This window comes from Lolium rigidum, chromosome 5 (assembly GCF_022539505.1).
Source record: "Lolium rigidum isolate FL_2022 chromosome 5, APGP_CSIRO_Lrig_0.1, whole genome shotgun sequence".
In the NCBI taxonomy this organism is placed as follows: Eukaryota; Viridiplantae; Streptophyta; class Magnoliopsida; order Poales; family Poaceae; genus Lolium; species Lolium rigidum.
Window position 1 is genome coordinate 233,020,397 of NC_061512.1, and position 9,651 is coordinate 233,030,047.

At 42.3% G+C, this 9,651-nt stretch overlaps 1 pseudogene; it reads right to left on the minus strand.

The window, feature by feature from the left end:
* Window positions 1-470: 470 nt before the first annotated feature.
* On the minus strand, window positions 471-1,937 carry LOC124654873 (annotated as a pseudogene).
* Between the last annotated feature and the right edge of the window lie 7,714 nt (window positions 1,938-9,651).

Here is a 9,651-nt window from a genome sequence, read left to right on the forward strand (position 1 = left end):
GACACCTAGCTCTTCCTGCGACGCATCCAGTCCCGCGAGGAAGTACGACGCATCCAGTCCCGCGAGGAAGTCCATGGCGGGTCCTAGTGGCCGGCGAGGCAGTCGAGGCCGCGGGCCTGGGCGCCCCCGGGGCCGGGGCCATCGAGGTGGAGCAGCTACGACCCCACAGTCGCCGTCGCCTGCATCGTCGTCGTCTTCGCAGGAGGACCGCTGCTTCGAGTTCCTCCTCCGCATCGACGACGACCCCTTCGGCATCAAGGGGCTCCCGGACAAGTTCGCCGAGTTTGTCGATGGCGTCGAGCCAGCCCAGGTGCAGCTACGGGAGGCCAGCTGCAACTCCTGCATGTGGCCTATCGAGATCTTGTTCGACGGGCAGGGCAAGATGTACCTACACAAGGGGTGAGACAAGTTTGCCCGCGACCTGGCGCTCGAGCTCGGCTAGGTGATGTTGCACGCTTGTCAAATATAATTTAAACTTATAAAAATGAACACTGTAGAACTACTAACAATTTGACCTCTAAATTCTACATAGCATGGCACCGCTTGCAAGGCTCCAGAACATCTAGCTGAACTGTAGATGGAACTTTCTCCTCAATGTACAGCTTCACAGCCACGATCGATTTGTACGCCTCACTGATATATGCCCTGTTCAGCGTAGAGCACTTCCTGCCAGATATGTCTCCAGAGCACCGATAACTTACAATAATAGTATCTAACATAAGGAACTTAAGTGATGTTGCACTCTCTAGAATATGTCGTGTTAGCTCAACGAAGCCAGAAACCAGTGATCTTCACAATTTTGAGCTTGTCATGGCGGTGTTCCAGAATTTGCCTCAGATTTGAGGGATCTCCAACAATCAAGTCATACTTCGACGCCACTGATACCTGAAAAGATAAATTCGCCTCAGAGTTAATGATTCCACCACGGCTATCAAATAACCCCCGTGCAGGATGAGCAGATACTTACAAACAAGACAAAAATCTCCAAGGTAGGAGAAGCATCAAGGAAAGAAGCCAATGATAAAAAATCATATTCCTGGTTGGAGCTCCATCCACAGATAGAAATATTTAACTCCTTGAGGTGGAGAAATTTATTAGTTACCATCGGTACATTGACTATCTGCATAAGGATGCCACAATATCATGTTCCAAGATATATGGCTATTGTTATACGCATATTTATCACCTCAAATGTAAGAGCATACCTCACAACGAGAACATAAGGTCAGAGTCTCAAGATATGGCACACTGGACGGGAGCTTGTCGATAGCATAACTGATAACACACCTATGGTACAACTTGAGCTTCTTCACTTGCAGTGACTCTGCAAGCGGGAGTTGTACTTCACCACCTGCAAAGTCAAAGCTGGAGATATTTGGGGCTTTGTTCTCTATAACTTGAAGACTCGAGCATTCAAACACCTCCAGATAGCTGAGCCGCTGCAGCAGGCAAGGTATCTCGAGGCGAATTATATCATAACAGTATGTGAGCTTCATTTTTTCCAAAGCAAATGAACTGGAAAGAAGGCGCCCTAACTCATCCCCTGTAATTCGCACTTCATACAGTTCCAACTCTGTAAGGCATCTCAAACCAAGGTTAACAGTAGGGCGCAGGGCACAATGATCAAGGCTGAGATACCGAATTGTGTTTCCACTCCTACGAGATAAAAGTGAGCAAGGGAAGTCGTATTTTGACTTGTCTGACAACACTGAAAGGGTAAGTTCTTTGGTGACTTGTGTCATAGCAATCTGTAGCCAACTATTGAGACGATTATAAGATTTGGTATTGTAAGGGCCATAGAAATCAAGCTCCAAAGCTTTCACACCAGCGCCTCTATGGTTTGCCAGGATACGTTCAATATTGTTGTTATACTCTCTTCTGTCTCTTTTATCATCCACACCCCCTGTCCAGTGGCGTAATTTGTCTTTTGAGCACATAGTTTCTTTGGTGAAGGCGAGATTCAGATTTCATCTCCAGGAGCGTAGAAAGGCATGAGACACACAGGCAGCCCTGGCAGCATCTCTCATTGGCACTAGGGAATATATATGATGCCAGATTTCCTGCATGCACAGGTGGACAAGTTCGAAATTCGACTCTCATAGTAATAAAAAAATATAAATGAACTACTCTTCAGGGATTATAGCTCTGTAAATGTTGTTTTTAAGCTAAACAGGGATAGCATAAGCTAGATGAGTAAGAGGCTAAGGATCAAAGTGGGATGGAAGAATTGCTGTGTAATTTCTCTGTAATACATCAGACCATGCTGTCTAGAATAACTCCTATACATGATTTTATTGCCGACATAATGTAAAACTTCTACAATGATTTGGAAGGATGGGCTGGAAGAAGGAAAGATTTCTTCTCAACATCATATCTGAATGATGTTTAGTATCGATGAAGACACAGATGCATGAATATTGAGTAGTGTGCCTCAACACAGGTTTGGCGCATCAGTTGAACTGATTAAGAAAAAAAATTGGACTGTCATCCGAAGTTTCTGCAAAGAATATTAAATTAAATGTAGTAAGGAAGTGTCAGAACATAGCAGTTTTGTAATAACTTCTGCTTTATCGGAAATTCAATTCGGCTCCCGGGTGCATATGCTCCCTCTATCAAAAAGTTATATTTCGAAATGTCGAAAAATTTTGAAAAAAAATTCTACATGTACATCTCCACAATATACGTACGTTCGTCAAGTTTCGCGAGGAACCAATATGTTTTGTGGTCTGTGTAAAAAAGAGAAAATTTATCTCCTGAAAAGGCTTATTTTCAGCATTGAATTTTGTCTTTTTTACACACGTCACATGATAAGTCGGATTTTTATGAAACAACTTTGTGAGCGCGTAGCACGTGAAGTTGTACGTTCGAATTTTTCGTTTCAATTTTTTGAAATTTCTGCTTTATGCGATTCTGACAAACAATATATATGTCTGAAGAAACTGGGTTATCAAGTCAAGGGTCTAGAATTTGTTAGTTTGGGCAGAGACAAGGGTTTCACTAAATTTTAATACGCTAATCCACGGTACTCCCTCCGTCTCAGTTTACTAGTCTTCCCCGTATCCCTAGGTCGCCAATTTAACCTATATATCATTAGAAAATAGAACATCTAAACTTTCTAATGATATAATTTTTATAACATAGGGGCACGCGCACGCCTAATAAACTGTGAGAGAGGGAGTAACTGTTATCTTCTATAAGAGCACAGAGAATTGCATGGCTCAAAACCCAGGCCGTTTTAAGCAAACATTCAGTGATTTCTTGATTGATCCAGATTATCTATAAGCAGTTGAAAATTACAGAAATTCTACCATACCAACCCTGAGAATTTTCATCTTACTGATTCCTCGGAACTATGTAGCATGTAATTAATGAGGCTCATCATTTTATGGCACTACTTCCATGAACCGCTCTAAAAACACTAAGTGATTTCAAACTAACTTTTCAGTTCATAGCCGACAATTCCATGTTAATAATTCCAGCAAATGTCATTGTAGTTTCTTTTTAACAGAATATGACTTTCCTGTAAATTTTCAAATAAAGTGTTATGTACAAACTAAGAGCTAGAGATTAGCAGATGCTAATATACAAAACAAAGCCATAAGCCTCTAGTCTATGCTTAAAGAAAGATTGCACCCAAGCCCTGATGCCAGAGTATGACTTTCATTTAGCTTTGTGATGAAGTAGTAGATCCAACTCATCCTTAAATTTCTTATGTCAGCGATAGACACTGGGTGGGACAGCCTTAAAAAAAATCATTCCGGGTAGTCCAGATAGCCCAGAATATAAGTTTTTTTTTTTTCGAAATGGGATTACCCCGGCCTCTGCATCGGTTGATGCACACAGCCCTTTATTAATAGAACACTCAAAAAGTTTACAATTCAAGGATCATCGAAATTCGCTACAAAGATCAACCATCGAAAAAAGAGGGAAAATCTAAGCGAGCTAGGCATGCTGCAATCTTCTAGTAGGCCGCCAAGTAGCCTGGTAGAAAATATCCTGGGCAACCATTCGAAGGCGGTTGCATCCAGAAACCATGCACTCCCGCTGATCCTCCGGGAGTAGGAAACGCCAGAGCTGAATCCAGTGTACCATAGTGTGAATAACCTGCAAGAAATTAGTAGAATCTTTTCTGTTAAAAACAATATCATTTCTGCAATTCCATATTGACCAACATAAAGCGGAAACCCCAATACGAATCCTAGCTTTATCAGTTTTGTCAGTTCCATTAAGCCAATTCCCAAACATGTTTGTGATATTGGTAGGAGGTGGAATATTATATGCAGCAAAAACCACTCGCCAGATAAGCTTAGCAAAAGGGCAGGAAATAAACAGGTGTTCAACTGATTCCTCCTTGTCACAGAAAGAACACTTGGTATTTCCATTCCAATTTCGCTTTGCTAGATTATCGCGAGTCAAAAGGACCTTCTTGCTAAGGAACCACATGAAAATTTTAATTTTGAGTGGGATTTTAATTTTCCAAAGGTATTTACGAAGATATCTGGTCTGTCCATTTATCATATCATTATACATAGATTTAGAATGAGTTAGCCCCCAAACAAACATATCTTGCTCTTCATTTAAATTTATCTCCATTAATCTTTGGCACATGTGTACCCATTGATCCCATTTATCACCAATAAGTCTTCTCCGAAAACCAATATTTAACGGAGTTGAACTCATAACATTTGCTACTGTATCATGTTTACGATGAACTATGTTGTATAATTGAGGATATTGTGATGCAATAGTCTGATCACCCAGCCATTTGTCTTCCCAAAACCGCACACCCTCTCCAGATCCAATCTCAAATTTTCCTCTACTAAAGAAATCCCCTTTAACTTTCATTAGTCCTTTCCAGAAAGGTGAATCAGTAGGTTTACTTTCAACTTCCGCCAAGGTTTTCTGCGAGAGATACTTGTTTTTTAAAATCTGTTGCCACAAGCCCTCTTCGGAAAGTAGTTTGAATAACCATTTACTAAGTAGGCAAGAATTTTTAATCTCCAGAACTTCAATGCCAAGACCACCTTGGTCTTTAGGCCTGCAAATCATGCTCCACTTAGTTAGCCTGTATTTCTTTTTGTTTTCCTCACATTGCCAAAAAAAGCGTGATCGGAAAAAGTCTAATCTCTTTCTTACCCCTTTAGGTAAATCAAAGAAAGATAACATAAACATTGGTAAACTAGTGAGCACCGAATTAATCAATACAAGGCGATCCCCATATGATAATAATTTGCCCGCCCAACACCCAAGTTTTCTTTCAAATCTACTTTCCACTGGATTCCATTCAGAGTTTTTTAATTTTCTATGATGAATTGGGATACCCAAATATCTGAAGGGCAAAGAGCCTGATTCACGGCCAAATAGTTGTTTATATTGCTCTTCTTCCTCCTTAGCTTTCCCAAAACAGAAAATCTCACTCTTATGAAAGTTTATTTTAAGACCGGATAATTCTTCAAAGAATCGTAGAATAAGTTTCATATTTAGCGCCTTTTCAAAATCATGCTCCAAGAAGAGTATCGTGTCATCGGCATATTGCGGTATGGATATTCCACCGTCAACTAAATGAGGGATAAGACCACCTATCCGACCATCCTCTTTCGCTCTTGCTATAAGTATGGCCAGCATATACGCAATAATATTAAACAACATAGGTGACAACGGATCACCCTCGTCGAAGACCCTTCCTGGTTTGAAAATAATGACCAATGTCATCATTGACTTTGATCCCAACACTTCCTCCCATAACAAATTGTTTGATGAGATGACACCATTTAGGATCAAAACCTTTCATACGCATAACTTAAGAATGGCTGCCGAATTTGGGACATGCACGAATGGAACCTGGGTGCGGGCGCACCCAGTTTTCCAAAAAATGAAAAAAAACGGTATTTCAAAGTTTCAAAAAAATATGTAGTAAATTTTTACATGTACATATTATGTTGATACTTACTCGTGTGCCTTTTCACGAAAAAATATCATTGTATGTGGCTTACACAAAAATGACAAAATGCCCAAATGACAATAGTGAATAGGAATTTGTACTATTCACAGGATCCGAAATTTGCATTTTGTCATTTTTGTGTATGCCACATACAATGGTATTTTTTCGTGAAAACGCACACGGGTAAGTATCAACATAGTGTGAACATGCAAAAATTTACTTCACATTTTTTTGAAACTTTTAAATAGCATTTTTTTGAATTTTTCATAACTGGGTGCGCGCGTACCCAGGTTCCGTTTGGCATTTTCGGCCGAATTTGGTCCTTAAGACTTTGGATAACCTCTTGGAAAAAAAAAAGGTGGTTTCTTGTTTCCAAAACCTCTCATTGCACATAGGGCAGGAGTAATCCATACAAAAATGCTTTCTCTGCAGCATGATCCTTGTATTCAATCTGTTATGGGTGAGCAGCCAGAAAAAAAATTGTGCTTCTGTTGGCAGCAGCTCTTCCAGGTCAATTTGAGAGCCTGAGGAACTTCTACATGTCCCATCTGCACTTTATAGGCCTTGGACACTTTGAACTGTGATGAACTCCCAAAGGCTGTCCATGAGTCATTTGCACCACTCATTTGAGTCCCAGTCAGTGCAGTAGTTTTGGGAGATCAAATAAGTACACTCTTCTACGTAAAGGAAGATTGTGATACTATTTCTGCGAAATGTTTGAATTCATGCTACTTAGTTACAAATATTATTAGACCAGATTAAGTGATAAACAAGCATTATAGTATTTAGATCGTACATAATTATGGATGGTTCACATCTACATAATGTGCTGATTGGAATTAGGATTTGGTTCCGATGGAATCAGGGGAATCAAGGTAATGTTGCACCCCAGAGAAGCATAATGAACCAACTGGAACAGATATAGCATATCGGTGACGAAAAAGATTGGGAGAGCATTTCCTGACCTTCAAAGAGCCAATGAGCAGAGCATAGGAAGGAACACGAATGAGAGGGTGGATGGAGGAGAGGGATTTCATGGGTGCGTGGTGAAGAAGGATATAGGCGTGGCGCAGTGGTGGGGAAGGTGGGGATTTGGGTAAGAATAATAAATTATGCTGATAAAGCACGTCAGAGAGCTAGTAACGAATAAATATGCAGCTCGGACATGTGAGTGTCTGTCCAGACAGTAAAAAACAATGAGGTGGGTATAGGTGACCACAGTTCAAAGCAAAATCCTCTGGTTTAATCATGTATGCTTAATTAGTCATCTGTTCTCGAATAAATGACTGGCAAACAGTGATGGACACTGCACTCATTACATGATAGAACATCACAACTAGCATAATGCAGCATGATAACAAGATTATCTTGATTCTATCAGCAACAATGGTGTCCTTAGTTGATCTCCTGGAGCAGGTACATAACAGCAGTGAGGTTAGCAGGGGTGATGATGGTCAGGAGCTTGAGACTGACACATTGTTCATCCAGGTAATTTTTTGAGGATATGAGTGTATCCCATTTCCGTTCTATTCCCTCCGTCCCCTAATATAAGACTTAGCTTGCCAAAACGTCTTATATTAGGAAAAAGAGGTAATATTAATCATATAGTGAAGAGGAGTGGATGTAAACTATAGCAATCACGACAAATGAAACATAAGACACGGCTTATACGGGAAACATGATAATAGGGGATCAAAATCTCATGGAGCAGTTTTCTGCTGGGAAGTGGTTGCAAAAGAGCAAACTAAATGCAATTGGACTTGGGAGATTGCAACAGTGAAAGATATGTTGATAAAATGTCTCTTAACAGTTGTGCTGATACTTTCGCTTGCAACAGAAGACTCTCATTATCAGAACATACCTCTGGAAGGTATGGCCCTGCATATCTTACTTTTGTGCCACCATGAGAATTATCATCCTTTTGTCGGCAGGGTGAGCTGTTTCTTTTAGTTAATGATGAAGCAATTCTCGAGCCATCTGCAGCACATAAAAATCAGGATTAGTAGCGGGACATGCACAGATCAGTCCAATTTTGGGCAAGGACATGAACGGCATTTGAAAGACTCGATTTGGGTGAATATGGAAATTAAACTCCAAATTGAGCACAGGAATTTTATTAAAAGGATGCAATTAGTCCCAAGTCTCAGTCAATTTCCTTCAATCTGGCGCAATCGGATCGCATCAGCCAGTGAGCTCACCCACAAAAGGTCTCTTTTTTATGAATAAATGCGAAGTGGGATCTAAAAGCAGAGATCTAGGCTAGTCAAACATGGCATACGAAATAGGGAACAATTTTGCTATCCACCAAAGTGAGGCTTCGCACTCTAGGAATACCTTCCAGCCGGTTTGGGTCGAGCTTAGTAAATCAGTAGCAGTCGAGCATCACAGTAACAGTGTTCTGAACAGCAGCAGAACATAGATGAATACTAAGAGAGGCCGAAGAGGCTAAGCTTACTCTGTGGTTGGCTGTAGTTGCGATTCCTCATCTGCTCCCGCTGCATGGACATGAGCAGATTCAGCGCTAGCAGCCCCATGGCCGGATGATTGACTGTGCCCTCGAAGTTTCCGTTCTCCTCTGTCTCTCCCTCTGCTACTTTTCCTAGGGAGCGTCTGTGGCTCTGCTACTTAAACTCAGGTGAACGCCGCGCTCCGGTAGCTGATCCCGCCCTACCTCAAACACCTATCCGTATCCAAATCAACTTGCGAGGGAGGGATGAAACCAAGTCGGCGCCCGCCGGCCAGTGTGAAAGTCGGGGGAGAGTCAGAGTAGGGGTAAGAAACCACCAACCAGACCCTACGGCGGTTTTGATACGGGCTAGGGCTCCCCGTCGCGGTCACCCACCATCTCCGCCGGGAACTACGTTTTTTTTTAGAGAACAGGCATCAAGGCCCGACTTTAAATTAATAAAGCCACACGGTAACAAGGTTTAGATACAGACTACTGGGCATTACAGCTTAGCCAGCACGAAGTTCACAAAGCAGCAAAACAAAGCAACATATAGATCTCGGCAGCAGTGGCGGTGAAGTCCGCGTCCCTGACCCTCCCGAGGGGCAGCCTACTTCTTCACGCCGCCGGTGGAGGCTTCAAGCGCACGTACGGCTCCCTTAGCTCGCGCGCCATCCAGCTTAGCCCCTCCTTTTCTCTTGCCTTGGCTTTTAGGCTCCACAGCCTGCAAGAAAATAATGGTTTTGTAAATAATGTCAGCTGGGTTAGAAATAGTTTTCTTCTCAATCGCAAGCTTGTTGCGCACATGCCAAAGGGCCCAAGACTGGGCTAAAAATAGCACCCAAAGAAGCCTCCTAGGGTAACCGGAAAAACCAGAGAGGATGGCATGGAACTGAGCAAAATTGGTAGGACAGCAGTTGCACCCGAGCAGCTGGCGTAAGACGGACCAGGAAAACGTCGCCAAGGAGCAGGTGAAGAAGATGTGGCTAGCATCCTCCGGAGCACCACACAAGGTACAGCGGCCATTGGAGGGACCATGTCTGGTGAGAATCTGTTGTCCCGACGGCAACTTGTCAATGGCCAATTGCCAGGAGAAGATCTTAATTTTTAGCGGGAGCCTGGCTTCCCACATGTCCTTGGAGTGGGCAAGCTGTCGCACCCTTCGAAAGCTGAGCATACATCGATTTAACTGTGAACGAGCCATGTTGATCCAGGTGCCAAGAAATCTTGTCTTGACCAGTGTCAAGATGCACAGAAGTTAACA